Here is a 20,287-nt window from a genome sequence, read left to right as displayed (position 1 = left end):
CCCAGCATCCCAAATTCCCCTAAATAGGTTTTGCCTTCCTTACAGAAGTATCGCTAAAATTAGTTTTTATGTCGTGACTGAAGTTCAAATTTTGAAAGTCACAAAGGGAATCAGTGTATAGCTCAGGTCTTCAAGTTCAGCACTTTCTCTAGTCTGAAGGTCCAAAGAGTTTTCCCATAGTATCCAACCCTGCTGCCAGATTGCACTTCAGAATCCAGGACTATGGATCAGGCTTCACACTCCAGCCTTCTATGATGATACCCAGATCACACCACTATCTCCCCTCTGGAGTTATTTTTGCCCTCATTTTCCTTTCAAAATACATTGGGCCTTTTCAGGTCAGTTTCTCTCCTTGCCCACTCCTGCAGTATTGGAAGCTGTATTGGGTATCAGCAATTAGTGACGCTGCCTTTCAAGGTTAATCACCTGAATTAAGTGAACATATCCTGTGTCAGGTTTTCCAAAAGTTGTGGCATTTTCTGAGTGAGCACTGGTTCAGTCTCACAGATCCCATCCTTCCCTTCTAATTCTTCTTTCTTGCTTCTCTTCTGCATGTAGCCACCTCCCTGACTGCACTTGCAGAGTGTGGGGGATTTGGAAAGGCATGTACCAAATGGTGGCTTCAGGAATATGGAAGAGATGCAGCTCTGCTGCCTCTCAGCCCTGTAAAAGGGTGAGGATAAAGCCAGTATGATGTGCTGCAGAAACTGGGAGGCTGTAGGAAGGTTTCACCATGTTGTACTAATATTAATAGGGCATCATGAGGAATCCACAAATAGCTGATTAAATGTCAAATTACGGTGCCGTGCCTGTGCATGGTGGTATCTGGAAAAAATGCACAAAAGCCAATTAATTGAAACACTAACCTGAAGTTTCTCTACCTGTCATTGGTTTTTTTATTCCATTTTCTTTTTCTCAGTTTTGGTCTTCTCTTTTTCATTTACATCCTTGTCTTTCATTTTCCATCTTTAATATTTATAAAATTCCCTTTTATGATTTCCTTCCCATCTAGTTCTTTCATTTCTCTTTTTTTATAGCCATTCTGTGCCCCATATTGCAATTCCCTTTCTGTTAATCAGTCCTTCCCCAGATTCTGACACCTCATGGGAACCATCCTTCAAGGGCTTTAAGGCTGATTTTTCCTCTCTTGTTCTCCTCTTATCTGCTTGGCAGGGGTAGAGGCTGATAGTCTGACTGGCAGAGTGTTCCTGTGGTGGCTGCAGCTGCTGGTGGAAGAACAAACTTGGTGAAGGTCTCTGAAGGGACCCTAACAAGGTCCAGATGAATATTTGCTGTGTTTCACACAAAGATTTGGTGCTTCACAGGCAAGCTATTTCAGTGCAGTCATAATGTGATGTCTGTGTGTAAGATGGGAATGCTGATGGTGCAGGGGGCACAGAGAGGGAGAAGGATTAAGCAGGTTTTCCAAATGTATCATCAGAAAAATACTCATTTAACTGAAGAGAGTAAAGCATCGTCATCTCTTTCATAGGTATTAGAAATAGTGTGGTCCTGGAGTTGCTGGTTTGGATTTTCTGCTATGATAGGGCAGCTGTTATGTCATTTGCTGGCAATAATTACTGTAAGATTTAAGCTAATCGTGTCTCTAAAGAAGCCCGGCTCAGCTTGGCAGCTCCAGTTTTGTCTCTCTGGCTGGCATCATGGAGGGCTCAGTGGTGCTGGGACACAACTCTGAATCAGCCCTCTTTCCCCTGTGTTCCTGCCAGCTTTTCCATGGCATATCCCATGTGCATGGGGCTCTAGAGGGGCCAGAGGGGCCTTGGCAGAACTGGCGAGAGTTTGGCAGGAGGCAGTGTGCTGCTCTGGACAGTCTGTGGTCCTGTGGCTGCCCCCACAGCTGCAAGTGCTCAGGGGCAGAGGGGAAGAATAGGGTTTTCTTTTAAATCAGGAATTACTCATTCCATCTGTGAGCTCTCTGATGACACATCCTTCTAGAAGACTGTCCCTGTCAAGAGCAAGCTTATTACCAATTCAGTCTATTCTCTCCTATTAGGTTGAACCACAAAGCTGCTGAGTTAAATTGACATCATTGGGTGTTACCCAAAGAGTGACGTTATTTAGAATTAGAAAGCCTATTCTTCTCCCTGGTGTGGTTTAATCCCAGGCAGCAAGTAAGTACCACACATCCAGTTCCTCACTCCTCTCCGTTAGCAGGACTGGGGGAAGAGAATTGGAAGGGTAAAAGCAAGAAAATTCATAGGTTGATAAAGGAATAGTTTAATGATTGAAATTTTAAAAATAATAATAAACAAAAAATTCATAATTTTAATTAATAAATAATCATTAACAGTAGTAGTATTGGTAGAGGAAGGATTAAAACCCAAGAAACAGAAGTGATGCACCACCTGATGGCTGATGCCAGCCCATCCCCAAGCAGCAATCAGCTCCCCACAGTTTACATACTGGACATGACATTCCACACTATGGAATATCCCTTTGGCCAGTTCGGTTCAGCTGTGCTGACCATGCTCCCTCCCAGCTTCTTGTGCACCTGCCCTCTAGCAGAGCATGGGAAACTGAAAAGTCTTTAAGGTAGAGTGAGCACTGCTCAGGAACAGCTAAAACATCACTGTGTTATCAACGTTACTGTCATACTAAATCCAAAGCACAGCAAGGTAGCAGCTACTAGGAAGAAAATTAACTCTACCAGCCAAAAACAGAACAGTCCCAAACAAGCTATTTTTAAATTCAAAGATAAATATAAGGCATTATGAACACAGCAGAAGCTACCATGCCACAGCCAGAGGATGAGCTCCTGTTCTGGATGCAGGAGCCAGAGTTTCCTCCACCAGCTGCCTGCGGTTCCCCCTGGGGAGCAATGCTGCAAGGAGTAAGGGCTCTCAGAAGCATTGGGCACAGCCTGCACAAGGTTCACATCCCACATGAACAGTCAGAGCCTTCACAGTGCTCAGGAGGTTAATAATAATTTATGAACTTCGAAGTTTTCAATGGCTTTTAAACTCTAATTTAATTCCACTTTCAATCAAGTTGTGTCAAATTTAGCCGAAGATTAGGTGACAGGCAGTCAGACTGAACTGCTGCTCTGTACCTCTTTGCTTTCCAGTCAGCCCTGGATGAATAGATCTGCTTTTTTTTCTTTAATTCACATAAAGGTAGGGGTGAGTGTGCTCAAAAAAAATATCTGCATTCCCCAAAGCCTTTGTTATGCAAGTAAGCAAACAACAGCAATGTAAAATAGCACTGTGTGACATTTGCAGCAGCAAATATCTGATTTTGTGTTGGGCAGAAAATGTCCTTTGTCCTGAAGCATAGCTTGATTTCCAGATTATTTTATGGCTTTCCCTGTGACTAGAGAAAGAATGTTGGGGATGACAGAGAAACTGGAAGTCTTTGAGGTTCAGACTGGCATGTATAAATCACGTTTGAACCTGAATCAATCCCCCAGAAATTATTTTCCCCCAGGCAAGATTGGTGGACATTCCTGTTTGCTTTTTGATTTTAATTTTGGGTTTTTTTCTTGCTTCTGTGGTGTGGGTCATAACTGGCTTCCTAAGATTATCAGAACATTTTTCATTTACTTATGTTAGTGCCTGTGCCCTCAAACATCTCTCTCCTCTCTTCCTCTGGTGCGCCACATTTGATATGGTTTTCAGCCTGTTGCACTAAAAGTATTGAATGGAGAGCAGTTGAGCATTTTGTGGTTTATATCTTGGTAAGTGTGGGAGATGGGCATCCACTGAAGGTCTCCAGGCAGATATGTCCATAGCAGGACTGCTGGTGGCTGCTGGGAATCAACCTGATGGCTCTTTCCCTCCAGCCTCTCCCAGGGAGGGTTATTTTCCTAAAATAACCTTATGGAAAATTTATTTTACTAGTGCTTTTCAGAGTTGGACTGTTAAATTTCAGAGAGCCCAGACCATTTACCCCGCTCTTGGAGCTACTTTTAAAACAAAAGACACAGTATTTTTCGTAGTTCTAGGTGAGAATCTTAGCTCTGAAACATCCCTTTCTCTCCCTTCACAGAGGAGATCCTACTTTACACACCGCTCATGATTGGTTTCTTGCATTTAAACACTTTTGTGCCTTAATTTGAAAGGGTGTCTTGCTATCTGATTTCTCTTCCTAGGTGCTTTGATATGCACCTTCTTTCTTTTCCTGGTAGTTAAGTATCAAGGTAAGAGCAATTCCCAGGCTGTCCTTAGCTGCCTAAGACAGCTATCCTGAGTGCATGCTAGTGTTAAACAGCTCTGTGCTCTTCAGTCCTGTGATCTTACATCAATTCACTGGTTATTATTTCCCCTTGTCAAATGAAGCAATAGCAAAGCTTTGAAATGATGTTGCAGCTTTTCCAAAGAGCAATTTCCTTTTCCTTCTCTAGCCTCCTTCTGCCTTTCCCTGTATATTTGATAGTACATCAGCTTCCTCTTGAAACGATCCCCAGTAGAGCACTTCAGCTATTTCAACCAGGATCTTTCTGAAGGCAGTTTTTAAAAACTGGCTTCTACAGAAGAGCTGGGTTATAATGAAGAACAATAAAAAAAAAATCCTTCTGCCTCAGAGAGGCAGTTTTGTACTCACTAATGCATGTCGTGAACTCTGTGCCTGGAATATCCTCACTGGAGTCAGTCGGCGGTATTGTTTGCACACACAGAGTTAAGCACCTCTGTAAATGCTTGCAAGGTGATGGCTTTAAACCTCACTAGAAGCTAAAAATATATGCATTGCTCTGCGGGAGAGACTAAACCAGGGCAACTCATCAACACTGTCTTTTTTTTATTATTATCTGTGTTTCTAGAGTGGCAGTTATTTAGGAACACATATAATGAAGAGAACAGAGATGAACTTCCTCATCCCACTCCAATACTTGTTATCACTTTGATCTAGGCAATTTCCCAGTGATGCTGACTGAATATTTGATATGACAGAAGACACCAAGGGCTACAAGATTTAATCCTAGCACAGCTTTTCAAATAAATAAATGACGTAACCAAACCTCCTCCAGAGTTCGCTTCTTGCTGTTGCTGCAAGATTGAGTTTGGGTTTAGTTTGAGCCAGTGTTTCTCTGAGATGTAATTGCCTAGAAAAATGCAGAACAGTAGTCTTTTGAGTTGATAGGATTTAAAATGTGCATGGGTTTGAAAACAAGGACCAGATAAGGATTGTATTAGGAGTCAGATTTATGGCCAGCCTACAGTGCAGAGATTTTGGGTGAGTCTGTCATCAATACCTTTGCCTCAGAGAAGTTATTCTGCATAGAGTTGTTAGAATAATGCAAGTGGAGGGGGGAAGTCTGTCTTGGTGGCCCAATCTTTGATAAGTTAGTGAAATCCTGTCATGGCCAGTATATGTTCAATGAAGATCACAATTTTTACAGCTTAGTTAGTCTGTACAAAACCTAACATTGAACTGAAAATGGCTTAGGATGTGATCAGCTATGCTCAATATCACTGTGTCTTCCTGGGGGCATTGTTAATACCTGTGCACCATACCAACCCAGAACAGCTGAAAAAAAATGGATGCTTGCAAAGCTGGAAAGATTTTTGTTCCCAGTAACACACCATGTCAATGAATTGTGCAGTGGGAAGTCTGTAGGTATGGATCTTCCTGGGTGCTGAATGAAGCAGAGGACAAAAGACACATCTTGTAGCTTTTGTTTCAGACTCTGACATTCTTTTGGTATTAATCATCATTTTCAGCTGCCATTTCTAAAGATGCGTCTGTAAACGATGGACTTGTTAGAAAATCTCTTTTTCAAGGGTGGACTTAAAAACTTTGGAAGACTTTATCAAGAAAAAGTGAAGAGCTTTTAAGTACAATATAAGCAAGTTAAACATTGTGTTAAAGGTCATAAAATTCCTTTCAGATTTATATGAGAAAACAATACACTATATAAAAACATAGAACAGATGACCTTTCTTCGTTTAAAAGCCTCAGAAATTTTTCTTTAATGGCAACATGGTATTTGGAAATACTATCTCCTAAATAAACAATGTCATACTGCTTAACTTAAGGAAATGTACTTTGGTAACAAGAGTTTGTTGTGGTAACAAGTGCATGTTTTTCTCCCTTCCTTTTCTCTAGGAAACTTTTTGGGTGTCATTCAAACTTTACCATATACTTTCCCCAGTTTATCACAGTCTCAATGTTGGGAAGCATATTCATACCAGATCTTGGCAGATTTGTTTTTCTGCATTGTAAACAATGTTTACAATACAGACAAATAAAACACACACAAAGAACTGGCACATGGGATTTTTACCAATGTCACAGACTTTCAACTTCTTGATTGCTGAAATTTAAAATCAGGCTGCTGCCAATCTGCTGTGGTGTCCAAGGACAGAGATGATTTTCAGATGAAACACAATTGCTAAGAGTGGTGCCATGGCACGAGACAGGGATCCACCTGCAGGGCTCTCCTCTGCCCTCCATCCCTGGGAAGCAGCCTCTGGTGTTGGATCAGAGGGAATCCTTTTAGTAGCTCTTGCTCAGTTTATACAAGAGCCTATCCCTTCAAAAGTCAAACACAGAAAAAGTCCTGACGTTCTTTTTCCAGCGAGAGCTCCCAGGTAGTCCTCTTTCTATGCTTTCTCCTTGGAAAATAGTCTAATATTAGCCAAGTGTTGGCACTGTTTCACAGCACCTCTTCTCAGCTGGTGCTGAAGTAAGACATGAGAAGGACTGAGAGAGCTCCAGCTTTTCTCTGGATAACCTTCCTTCCTTCTTGGGAGATGGCATCAGCAGTTAACATTAGACAAGCAGTTCAGAGCAGACTTCTATTTGCAGCTCAGCAGTGATTCATCTCCCATTCAAATGGAATAACAGGTTGATGGGGCTGGAAGGGAAACACATAGGGTTTCAGAACAGGTGCTATGGGATGGCTATAACCTAAATACAGGATTTAAATATTTGAAAGGCTCCAAAATAACTATTTTTCTATAAAGACTTTGAGATAAAATCTGGGCTCTGACCAAGGTTAATATTGATGTAAGCATAGCCATAAACAGGATGCAGACTGAAATCTGCACAAGGTACAGGGTATTACGCTAGTCTGATGCATTTACCTCCCTGATTTTAAGATGAACTATGAATTTTATGATGGAAGTGAGAAGGCAAGCTTTTTAAATTAATAATCTATTTTAAAATGCACTTTGTGTTAAGATCCAGATAATTCTGCAAAGAAATTATGAAAAATTTAGATAAGATCCACTTTACTGCTGACATTAAAATTGTTCTTATCTAAAGATGTCTGCCTTTATTTCAACACAAGTATTTCAAGTTGGGAAGATGTCAATTTCCATGTGGCAGGCTCCATTATGAAAAGGAAAATACATGGAGATATCAGATAAAGAAACTCCCCTGTTGTCATGGTGACAATAATTAGCAGCAGTTAGAAGAGCAAACAATGGATTTAATGGTTTGGTCTAATAGTGACTTAATTACTTAGCAGTCTATTTTGTCTATCAGCATTTCAGTACACAGGAATAATTCAGTGCTGTGCTCCCACTACATGATGCCTTCACTTAGCATTTTGAGTCTATTACAAGCAGAATTGCAGTAGCATCATTACCATAAATATTTTTGATTTCATACATGCTGGGCAGGCCAAGGTAAATGGCGTTCTGTAGCGATCTCACTTGAGCACCTCCCGTCACACAGCAGAGAGCCTGCTAGACAGGAGAGAGCAGACTGTGCTCATTGTACTGTGAGGGTGAAAAACAACCTGGATTCCACTGCAACTGTATCTCCTTTAAAACGAGTGGAGAATTTCAACCTAGGCCAGTCAAGGGTATATATCATGGCACGTGTCAGGAATACATTTTCTTTTGTACAGACACCGAATACCCTTCCTTTCTCCTCCTCGTTATTCCTTCAGGCTGTGGGAATGGCAAATAACTTCACATCAGCTCTCAAGTCGATAAACTGGGTTGCAACTGCTGTTTCCCATCGGTGGAATCAGCTCAAACCAGAGGCTATGAAGCAGTGCTCTGCCACAGCTCACGTCTGCCTTGTGGGAGTGAGTGCTTCAACATTGTCCTGTCCATTGTTGGTGAGATCTACATGCTGACAGTGGCTATAGGGCAGACTTACAAAGAGCCTGGCATTGCTGTCTCTTCTAAGTTTGGGATTTTTTTCAGTGACCAACTGAAAATATTCTGGGTTGTGTAGACCAGGTAAATCTGTATTCGCACAAGAAATGTGTATTATTGCAAACATAGTGAAAAATTACAAAATGGGTAAGTCACATAAATGTGAGGGGTTTTCTAGTCCAAGCAAGACTTATTTATGCCTTATCACACGGTAGAAATTTGAAATGTTGTCTCTGTCAGGGAGAAGATATAACAAAGCTTGCTTAGGAACACTGAACGTATTCAAGGCTCAATATTATATCCTTCTGCACCTTCCCAAACACAGGATTTACTTCCATATTCCATGGTTTGTCAGCCAGCACAATAATTTTTGTGTTTATGAAGACGGATGACCATGACACTGATACAGCTGGAAAGTAACCCAGCAAAAAGAAAGGTTGTTTTTTGCCAAATCAGTTACCTGTTCCTTCTCTGCAGAGAGACCTATTTCAGCAGAGTAGATAAAGACTAATGTAGAGAAAGAACAAGGAGCTGATGAAAAATCAAGCAGATGTGCTCATTTCAGTGGCACTGCCACATCAAAATTTCATTGAGTAACCTCAGATTTCATTTCCTGTCAGAATTTTCCTTTTTGTTTAGTTGCCCTTTTCTTCCTAATTTGACAATGGAGGACTTTGGCCACATTTGAAGCAAACACTGAATGGTAGCTTTAGCCTCTGCTTTTTTCTCTTTTACATTTTGAGAGTTCTTTTGTTTTGGGAGTCCTGGAATTACTCAACCACCTTTTAAAAGTTTGGTATTAAGCCTATATTGATTAAAAGTTGGACAGTGCTGTAAATAAAACAAATGACAGTGTTCAGCAAACTTGATTTTCCTTTTCTCAACCAAAGGAATGTAAAGGTCTCTAAGCTTTGTTAAATCAAAGTGAAATGTTAATGTCTCACATCTCTTGAAGTTAGTGAGTATCTTGGCACATCCTATTGTCCATGTCTCAGGTGATCGTCCTTTAAGCCTTGAAGGACTTTACTTTTCAAGTCCAAATCCATCTGGAAATCTGAGTTTGCCTTATTGTCAGTTATGTCATTGTATGAGGCTGGGAACCAGGCTCAGCTACACCACCTGGAAATTCTTCAGTCATGATTTAAGAAACATGACCCACAGCTAATAATCCTTATTACTGGTTTTTCACATTCTTTGCCCAGATGGATCATCCCGTGCCCAAAGCTGATTTGACATTTTCTGGAAATCCAGGGTAAGTGAAGGACAAACCAGATTTGTTGATAAGGATATGCAGCAGTGTTCAGAAGGTGTAACGTCTGTGCCCCAGGAGTACTTGTGAACAGTCTAAAGGAAAGCAGGGGATCTGGCCTAACCTGATGATTTTAACTTGTGCTTTTCACCTACTGCATATACATATATAATAAAGTATTTTTTGCCAGCTCCATGAATGGAGTAACCTCACAAGAAGCAAACAGACATGATACATCAGCAGAAGTTTAAAATGTGCTGCTTTCAAATGCTGAACTTTCTGTTCAAGGAGACACATTTGCACTGTGAGTATATGTAATCCATTCCATGTTTTCACTGCCTTAAGAGAGAAATCATACTCACTTTCCCATTGTATTCATTTTATTTGAGATTTAACATCAACAAACAACAGAAGTCATCCCCTCTGCCATATACTGATAGATTTTTTATTGTTAACATGATGAAGCCATTGCTGAATTATTGAAATTGGTAGGATTTTTGCCACTTGCAGTAATGGAAAGAGAACTGCCACTCTTTTTGTCCCTTTGACTAAGGAATTGTTTCGAATCATAATGCAGGACTGACTTCCTATATCATGGCTTTACCTCTGTCAGGGTGTTTTTTTCCTTTATATGGAAAAATCATGTTCTGAGTCAGTAAAGTCTTGTATATACTGGGCTCTTGTACTCTGAGATGGCCAAGGGATAAGAAGAAGCTTTTTTTGTTAATATAGATATGAAATTCTTTCCTGAAAACGCAAAGGTGAAGACACCATATTTGCCTCTCCTACTAAGTGTCAGACACTCAAGTCAGTATTTTTATTACTGAAATATTTTATTAATGAAATACTATATTACTGAAATGTCTGACAGACTCTTCAGCCCAATGGGAAAAAGGGTTCCTGGAGTAAAGAGCATCAAATGGCTTTCCTAGTTATTAATACCAGTAAACAAAAACTAACTTTGCTTTAGTCTGTGATCTTTTAGTCTTGTGGTAATTTAACAGAAAAAGAGAGGGAAACCTAAAGGTCATAAACGTGAATAGTTCTGATTTACACTGTCTGAGAAAACAGTCTGTGTAATTGCAAATAGTATAATTCTTAAAATTTACAAAGTGAAAGAGTCTCTTAGGAGAAAAAAAAGAAATCCAAATAAAAGCTCTGGGAGAGCTTCCTTACTCAATAAGTTTCTGTCTTCATGGTAAAATTCAAAGAGATACTGAGCAAGAAGAAACCAAGAGTTAATTTCAGATCTCAGTGTAGTTACTTTGCAATGCTGCGCCAATTTATATGGGCATAATATTGCCCTGCCATAATGACAAAGTTTCCTTATGTCATAAAGAAACTCCATGTTTCCATGCAGCCTGAGTTATTACTGCATAACACAGAGTTCTGTCAGACAGTTATGGCACCACTACCTTCCCATCCTCCTATATTCCACTTTTCCAAAGGATCAATCAGGATTATTTTCTAAAAGTTTTTAACGTTTTCCAACAAGATGGAACTGAGGCCAGAAAATTCCCTTAAAGAAGGCAGTGTTAAAGGCACAACAAGAAATCTGTCCCAGTGGAAAGCAGAGTATAATGAGGTCTGGTATGACAGGAACTCTTTAATGCCACAGAAATTGAAAAGAAATCAGCAAAAACCATGACTGTTAATAACTACATGGCATGGTGTGAAGAACTAAAATCAGGATGACTACAAAGTAACATTAATTAGAACCAGTCTATGGTTTTATAAATGTATATACATTTATACATAGCAAGGGGGAAACAAAAAAGAAAGAAGAGCAAATAAGAGATGAGAAGGAAACCTGAATTTTTCTTTGGTCTTTACAAAAAGTTAGTAACAGTCACCAACAGTAGAGTTTTAACCAGAGAACAGGAGTTTGGACTACATAAAGTGAAAAACATTTTAAAGAATATTTATATAAATGTGGTTACACAAATTGCTAGGAAATCATGAAATTAATCTTAAACTACTGTGAACTAGCAGATTATATTTAAGATGTCTAGCAAGTGAAGAAAAGCAAACATGATACTTGTTTCTACAAGAGAGACAAAGGACATTAAGGAGAAGCCAGGCCAACTCAGATTTATGCAAGGATAGTAGAATAAATAATTTAAATAATCTAATTTAAATAGAATAAATTATTTAAGCCTACATTGTTTAAACCCACAGAATACTAATGTAATGGGAAACAGCCAATATGGGTTTGTCAGGAGCAAGCCAATCTGTTTTCTGTTTTTGACACGGTAATCATCCCAATAGACAGGGCAGCAGGAGAAGACATGATCTATCTTGACTCCTGTGTCAATGTTGCAAGTAAAATAAGTAAATGGAGCTAAGAATATGAAAAAAAATCATTCTCAAAATTAATCAGTGCTTCACTCTCCAAAAAAGGACGCATTTCAAAGGGCATGCTCTTGTGAGCCACCCTACATCTATTTCTATTCAAAATTGTAATTAATAACTTTGATGGCTGCTAGAGAGCATACTGTACAATTTGTGAATGGTTCCTATATAGGAGGAGTTGGAATTCTATCAGAAGATGGGATTTGACAAAGGCAAATGAAGGAGGATTCTCTGGAATCAAGAAGGCATACAGAAACCTTCGAAAGGGACATACTATGCTTGGCAATGAACAAAGTGGGAAATAATAACCAAATAATGACCAGGCAAGATGGACCATGGGGCCAAAAATGTGCAAGTAGCGTCATGCTGCTACAAAATCAGGCAAACACGTGTTCGGGCATGGTGACAGAGCAGTTTCATGGAAGTCAGAAAAATGAGTCACTCTCTTGTGCTTGGAATGTTTGAGATCTTAGGTGGAATAGCCTATCTGCTTTTGGGGACCATGCTTAGAAAGTTTGCAATCTGTATTGAGATATTTTAAATAACTGATGTTTAGAAAATCTAAATTATTAGAAGAAGCTGAAGGAATTGGATTTTGTTAGTCAAGAAAGAAAAAAAATAAAAGACTGAAGGAAACATAATAGTCTTCAAATATATAAATGACTTCTAGAGAAAGCTGTTCTTTATTTGACATAGAAAGAAAAAAATATAATCATCTTGCTCTGCAGCAAAGGTTATTTACCTCAGATATTAAGAGGATTTTAAGAGCAGATTGGAGGAAATTGGCTCACATTTGGGCCCAGTGTTTAAGTATTCCATGGAGACAGAAAATGAATAACTTGTATTTTCTGCATCTATTGTAATGTAAAGACCATCTGAGCTTTTTGAGAAAAATCCATTGACTCTCCTATTACCAGTTGCTGCCTAATGTTAATACAGCTCCTCTCACAGCAGTGAACCCTCTTCCCTAGTGGAAGTCAGATGTGCAAAATACTAACAAAATCTGAATATCACAAGAGGTCTTAGAGACATGGGAGAAATACCACCCATTGTGGGAGTTTCTGGTTTTGATGAGGTGACCCACAGAGTACCTCTGCTGCTTCTGAGACATCTGCCAGCCCTGATTTCAGCTTTGACCTCACCACTGTTAGTGTTTTATTCAAAGTGAATAATGCAGTTATTTTCAAGCTAGTAATCACAAATTCTTAGAGATGCAAAGAAGCTCCATAGGAGCTGCAGGCTTTTCTGTCATTTCCACAGTTTTTTTCTCTCAACTCGTCCAGCTGACAGTGTTGTCTGTTTAGGCAATTATCACACACAGCAAGGATTTCTGTCTCAACTAAATAAGGAACTCTGTGTTTCCTGCATTGATATTTTCATGCTGGTTATAACTTCTTTATCAAAAATATCCTAACTTTATTTCCAGTGTATGATACAGTTATCCCAGGATGTGTTCAGGTCAGAAAACTAGACTCTGCTGGGTTTTTTTTTTACTTAGAAAAACAAACATTGCAGCAGAAGGAACTCTTTCCCTTATGGTTCACTCATCTGCTACGAGTTACTGGAGTGCAGAACTGGTGCAAACTCCAAATACACCCTTATATTTAGTTTAATTTTCACAGTAACATCCAGCAGCCTGCTTATCACTTTTAAAAAGAATAATTTATTTTAGACCACAATCTGTGGCCTTATCACTGTCACCACGTTGACAGTATATTTGTCTTAAATCTCAGCTACATGTCCTTAACAGCGTTACCTGGCTGCAAGGTCTTGGCTAGCTGCTAGGTGTCAATAACAGAGGTGACAGCTTCCCAGCAGCTGCACAAGCTGACCCTGTACAGCTGTTTTCTTCTGCTCTCTTGGGGTGCAGAGCAACACAGCTGAGGTTGTGGAAGGAGGGATGGCTGAGCAGCTTCCACATGATGGTTTTGTCAGGATTGTGCTGTCACCTGAGAGCGGGGTTCCCTAGCAGGAGGGTTTCACGCTGTAAGCCAAAAGCTTATCCTATTGAATAAGACATGATCCAGAATGGATCCAGAACAGTGTCCAGGCACCTGACCTGGGTGCACATTTAAACCTTCTTCACTAAATACAGATCACTGGCACGAAGGTCTCTTTGGGGTTGGTGTCCAACAGACAGTTACAGAGATTTTGCTTTTTTTTCTCTTTCCAGTACAGCCAAGTCCTCAGGACTTTCACCCAGAAAGCAGAAGAGCTCAATTCACCTCTTTCCACAGCTGGAGGGGTTTCAAACCCACATTTTCGCTACACAGGGATGGGCACCAGTCCTTCAACACTCAACTGATGAAGTAGGGAAACCACCACCATCATCCCTTGAAACCTGCATCCAAACAGCCCAAAGGATGTGGAAGAGGAACCTAATCCTGTAGTCCAGCATGTAGAAGCACACCTGTGAGGGAAGGAGAGGCAGCCCTTGTCTGCATTATTTTCTCTCTATGCAATGACAACTAATATAAAGTACATAATCAAGATTAAATGGTGCTTGAAGGCAGACAGAGCCATCTCTGAGAGCACACCCAGGTGAACCCAAGGTACTGCAGCTGGTGAGACTGGGACAGCGGTTCCAGGAAAAGCCACACTGCTCTGGGGCGGGAAGAGGGGAGAAGTAATCCAGGGTAGGCACCTCGAGGATGGCACAAAGCAGGGAAGAGGGATGACTTGATGAAGACTGCTCTATTTGACCTTATTTTATTACCTTCTCTTGCTGGTTTTAGTTACAGATGTCCCCACTTTTATGCTGCTGTGACACACATTTCAGAATCGTCTTCAATAAACACAGAAGTAATCCAGCTGAAACAGTGTAGCTATTCAAATGCTTAAAATAAAGCACATGATTCCTGAATCAAGACTTTATTAAGTTAATTAAATTTCATAATTATGACGGTTCTTATAAAGGCAGCATCCTTATTTTCCAACGTTAACCATAAGTGTGCGAAAATAAAAGAACGAACAGATTTTCCATCCTAAGTAATTAATGAGTTCTGTTTTCAACAGGAAAAAGTTTTCATGGAAACACTGTTTGAAGTTTATTCAGTTATGCTTTTAAATAATTCTTTGGTATATTAGTATTTTTCCTCCCCTTTTTATTTTTGATGTCACCATAATGGAGAGACTAAAGTAACATTTAGCTTAGAACCATGTCTTTATATATGTTCCAATTGTTTCCATTATTGCAGCTGATAGAGATAAAGTGGCATCTGAAGTGTATATATAGTATATACAAGAGTCTCTGAGATAAAGATTCTGTGATCTTTAAATACTTTCCAAATGTCTCCAAAGTGATTTAACTTCAATAAAGAAATTTAACAGAGAAAAGCAATTTCTGATTACACAGATCCCTTTTTTGCCATTTAACAGGGTTTAAATTGAATCACTGACCTAAAATATTAATTTTGAAAGTGACTTGCAAAAAAATTCAGAAATGTTGTTGATGTTTTCAGCTTTGTTCTCTGAAAACAGCTGAATGACACAAAAATGTATCTAGCATTTTCTGCTTGTTCTAAATAATCCCTTTTAGTAGGATTAGTCACAGTATTCAATTAAGAGAAGGAGCAATTAATTATATTCTTGTGAAATGAAGAAGAGAAGAATCTTTGAAACATTCTTTCCTCCTCACCTCCTCCATTTAAAATATAAAATTGTATTATGTATTTTTCAGCTATGGAAAAATTTTCAGTCCTCAATTTCAACAAAAGCAGTGGGAATGAGCAGTATATGACACAAAATTAATCTGGATTGACTTTCTGGTATGGTAGAGGAATGCATTGCCAAACTGAAAAGGATGCTTGATTTAAAACAACCAATAATCTGTGAAGCAAGGCTTTGCTGCTGCAAAGAGCTGTCAGTGGTTTTGGTCAAGCACTTGTGCTCAACCCAAACAATTTTTTTAATTTTTTTTTTTTTTGCAATGGTTTGTTTGAAATTTGAAAGTAGTTCTACTTGTCCTCATCACCATGGCATGATTTTGGTTGGTATGATAATGATATAATGTTCATTAAAGCCCCTAAGGGGCTTTTCTACTTTTTGTTACAAGGCTTGCATAACAGCTAAAAAGGTCTAAATATTCCTCTGTGGAAAAAATAGCATGAGGACAAACTTCTGGAAGAAACAACAGTAGGTAGACAGCTACAAAGGAGACTAGTGTAATGATAAGGATGTATCACCAACTCTTTGATAGGCTTGGAGAAAATGACCACAGATTATTAAAAGAGACCATGGGGGCAGTGGGGGCAGAAAACACAGTATTGAAAAAACACAATTTTCCATATGTAGGTTGTGTAAATGGTACAACAGGGCACAAAGACTCTTGAAAAGATTAATCTGAGAAACCCCTGAAAGGGAAAAAGCTCTTATTAGTCTGAAACGGTGCATCAGGCCCACATCAATAAATAATTGTGCAAGAACCACATCCTCTCACTAAATTTAATGGGACTGTAATGGAACCACCTGCTAGGAACAAAATGCTTTAAAAAATTCACTGCATAAAAGTTTACTACCAGAAAGGAAGAAACTCTCAAGGAAAATTGGAAGGGAAACCCAGAAGGGTAAAATGCTGGTAGAGGAGTGTGAAAGTGGTGGTGGACACAATGCCAAATTCTCAGCATATGTGTATGGCATCTATATAAAGGCTGCTGCTCAAAAGATACCAATTTATAATTACAAAAGAAATTACTAGGCTAGTGATAAAGCTTGCTGGTGACACAGAGTTACTCAGGATTACTGGCTGCAAGATGTTGCAAGAAAAATTCTCACATTAAATAATGACTGAGTGCAAAATCTCAGAAAAGTATTTGCAGATAAATGCCAGGTTATGTGCATAGAAAAAAAAATAGCTAAGGGTACACAGAGGTACCCTCTGTTCTTGTTCAGGAAAGCTATTGAAATCATCATAAGACACATCTTCATTGCCTTGAAAAGTATTAGGTGATTGTTCTAACCTGGTCAAGAAAGTATTCAAATTTAAAGAAAAAAAATAAAATGCAGAAGAATGGTAGAAGATAAACACTTGATGCATCCATATCTTGAATACTTCATGAAATTCAGGCTTTCTCTATCTCTGGAAGGAGGCGAACCTGTAAAGGTCTTTATAATGATCAAAGGTGCAAAGTGATTATGTATGAGGACAGATTAATGGGCTAGGACTCTTTATCTAATTAAATAGAGTGTCATCATAAAAGTCTTAAAGGAAGTGTGCTACTGAGGGACATAGCAACCAGGAATCCACAAACGATATTAAATTAGTGAACAAGGAGTAAATTTCTGTGCTTTATTGCAACAGGAGAGCCACTGGGAAAGATCTTAAACAGAAAAAAAATTTAAAAAACATATATAATTGAATTGTAAGTTAGTTTGACACGTGAATTTGTGTAATCAGAAGTACAAATCAGTCCAAGAAAGTATCCATGGAGGACAGATCCATCTCTGGCTATCAGGTACAGCTCTTAGGCTGCCAACCACAGAAGGCAAGGGAAGAGAGCTTCACTATTCTTCCCTACCTTTTTTCCTGTACCTCTTGTGCTGGCTACTGCCACAGCCCCATGCTGGAATGATATTTGCTCTGACCCAGAGTAAGTTTCCTCTGTCCTGATACTGTTTCCACCACCTGCAAGTTTCTGTTTTCATTGCAATCTAGGAAAAAGCTACTTTTCATTTAAAGTACCAGTCATTATGACAAATGCACTTTCAAACATCGGGACCCTTGTTTTATAGTGTTTGGATGGTGGAAAATCACCTGAAAATAAATTGAATTGCTGGTGAAATATTGTTCTAGGGGTAGGACTGAAGGACCAGGAAGACCTTATTGTAGTCTTTCAATTATTAAAGGGGCCTTGAAAGAAAGATGGAGAAGGACTTTTTAAAACTTAAATAGGATACATTTACATTAGATAATTGGAACAAATGTTTTATGATGAGGGTGGTGAGGCACTGGAATAGATTGCCCAGAGAAGTTCTGGATGTCCTCTCCCTGAAAGTCCTCAAGGTCAGGTCAGCTGGGGCTCTGAGCAACCTGGTCTAGTGGAAGATGTCCCTGTCCATGGTGGGGGGATTGGAAATAGGTGATCTTCAGGTTCCTTCCAAGCCAAACTATCCTATGATTCCATGAAATATCATCTCCAATGCCTTTGACTCGTCAGTATGAGAGGAGTTGCAGGAGAAGCAGATCTGAACTGTTTCCACTGGAGGGGAGGGAAGCAGGCTCATGTCACTGCTGGGCTGCAGCCAGGCCTTTGGTGTTTGTGCCTCACTGCCAGCTCAGCTCCATCTCTGAAGCAGCACCTATACTGCCCAATGCAACTTGTTCAGTTTAAACAATTTCAATAGACAAGGACTTTGATGTCAAGGAAAAGAAAAAAATTTTTTTTGTGAGCCGCCTGTTTTAGGTGAATGTGACTTCATGGTGGTCTTGGAGCCTCACAGGCTTGGCTTTGATTAAAAATAGTCATGTGCAGTAATTCTCATGATAATATGTGTTTTCTGGATAGTGCGATATTGCCCCATGCAAATGCTCTGTTTCCTAGATTTATGCATTTTTTAAATGGACTGTATCACGCATAGGTTTTAAAGTTACCTGACAAATTTATCTTGACAACGCTTAAGTATTGTTCAGTGTGAGACTGTAATAGTAAACTGTAACTTCCTAAATGATACTTGATACATTTTTAATTTAAAAGGCCATAATATTTCAGTATCAACATCTCTACTGCTAGAAGACCTAAGCTTTTGGAATTGATTTCTGTTGGTCTCAGACAAGTAAAACCTACAGGCAGACCAGTCAAATAACTGAATGTTAAAACATCCTATTTCTTCAAAGCTTGCCTTTTGATCCTCACATTGCCATTGAGACTCTGAATGCATCATTCATTGCAGTGTTTTCCTATGACAGCTGGACTGCATGCTGTTATTCTTTTAATTGTAAAGTGTCTCTTTTTCTGAGGCAAAATGGATCTGATGGTGAACGGCTGCCCTGACAGGCACTTAGAGGCTGCACATACAGAGCTTCTGCTAGTATTTTCTATACTTATGTTTCTAGAAAGAATCAAGCCTGCACTTTATTTATTTTTCCTTGAAAGACACATTATTTCTCTGTGGAAGCCAACATTTCAAAAGCTTAACCAAAAGGTGGCTTGTCACTGTAACCTGAAGTGGTATGTGTAGAAATGTCTGCTCGATCTAGCACAGGCATTTTAACTGAGGGAAATAAAAGGTTGGATAATTATCATTAATTCTATTGCTTTTTGTTTTCAGTGTCTTTAATATGTGTCCTTTCCTTTCCAGCACTATTACAGGATTTATTTGTCTTTTAACATTCCTTTGATGTAGCTGAACCTTTGCTGGAGTCCCTGCTGTGCACCAAGACCTAATTGACCTTGATGTTTGTTGTGAACTGCTCCAGAGCTGCTCTGCCTGAGAGCAGGAGTCAACCTGCAGCACTGTCACTCTAAAAATTCCTGCCAAAGTCTGAGACCAATTGCCTTTCTGAGGCAAAAATTTTTATTGGAACGAGAGTTAAATTTAAACTGGGTTCTGACTCAAGGGAAATTGTATTGCTTGAGTTTCACCATCCTACTGATGAGGTGTCCTCCACATCTTGTGTGTTTGTCTGCCAGGGAGTGGGTATCACACAGGAGTGAGATAATCTAAGTATTTGTTTTAATTATATATGTTTGTTACTGGGAAGAAGTAGACAAATGCTAATAGACCAAGTGTCTTTCACCCATATGTTGATTCAACATTCCAGGTTGCTTTGCCACTGACCAGGTGATAGTCATTCACTGAGAAAAGAAGTTTTTGTTGTTTATTGCCAGCCTGCCAGATGTCAGTTGTTTCAACATTTCTAAATTCTGCTGTGTTTTTAAAATATGTCAGTGTGGTAGGGACTCTTTAGAGTTAAAGTTAGTACAATGTCAGAGATGATAAAGGTAGTACAACCACACGTAGCACAACAGAAGATAAATGATGTACTCCTGTGGTGCAAACCACCGGCTTCCAGTGTGTCAGAGCCAGTCCCTGTCCTTATACTCTGTATTCATTAGCGCCTCAAGGGATACTTATTCACCTTATCTGTTCTGTTCTAGTGATACACCATTTTTCAACTGGAAGAGAGGTGCACGCAAGTGATAAAAGAGATAGCTCACATCTTGAGAGTAGGAGGCCAGATAATGATATATGTGTGGGCAATGGAGCAAAAATGGGGAAGATTTGAAAAGCAAGACAACTTTGTTCCTTAGAAACCTTCACCTCCTTCCTGCTCCTCAGGTGAGCCTTGCTCACATGGAGTACAAAAATCAATTCTTCACAAGGACAAAGAACTGGCTTTGAAACAGCCCTGTCATAAGTTGGATGGGACTTCAGAGCTATGCAGGACAGCAAGGAGCTCATCCTGCAGAGGGGAGAAAAAAAGCACTGTGCACAGTGTCAGAGAAATCTCTGAGATTGTTTCTGTTCTCAAGATCACTTGAATCAGTATTAGATTTGGGTGATCAATGGCACCAAGAAGGGCTCATTAGTTACAGCAATTACAGTGTCGAGCTGAATGAATTAAGAAGGGGGGGGAAAAGTTGAAAAAAAACCAGAGAGCATGGCTTTCTGAAACGTG

The sequence above is a fragment of the Corvus moneduloides genome, chromosome 2 (genome assembly GCF_009650955.1).
Source record: "Corvus moneduloides isolate bCorMon1 chromosome 2, bCorMon1.pri, whole genome shotgun sequence".
Taxonomy (NCBI): Eukaryota; Metazoa; Chordata; class Aves; order Passeriformes; family Corvidae; genus Corvus; species Corvus moneduloides.
This window is presented reverse-complemented; position numbering follows the sequence as displayed.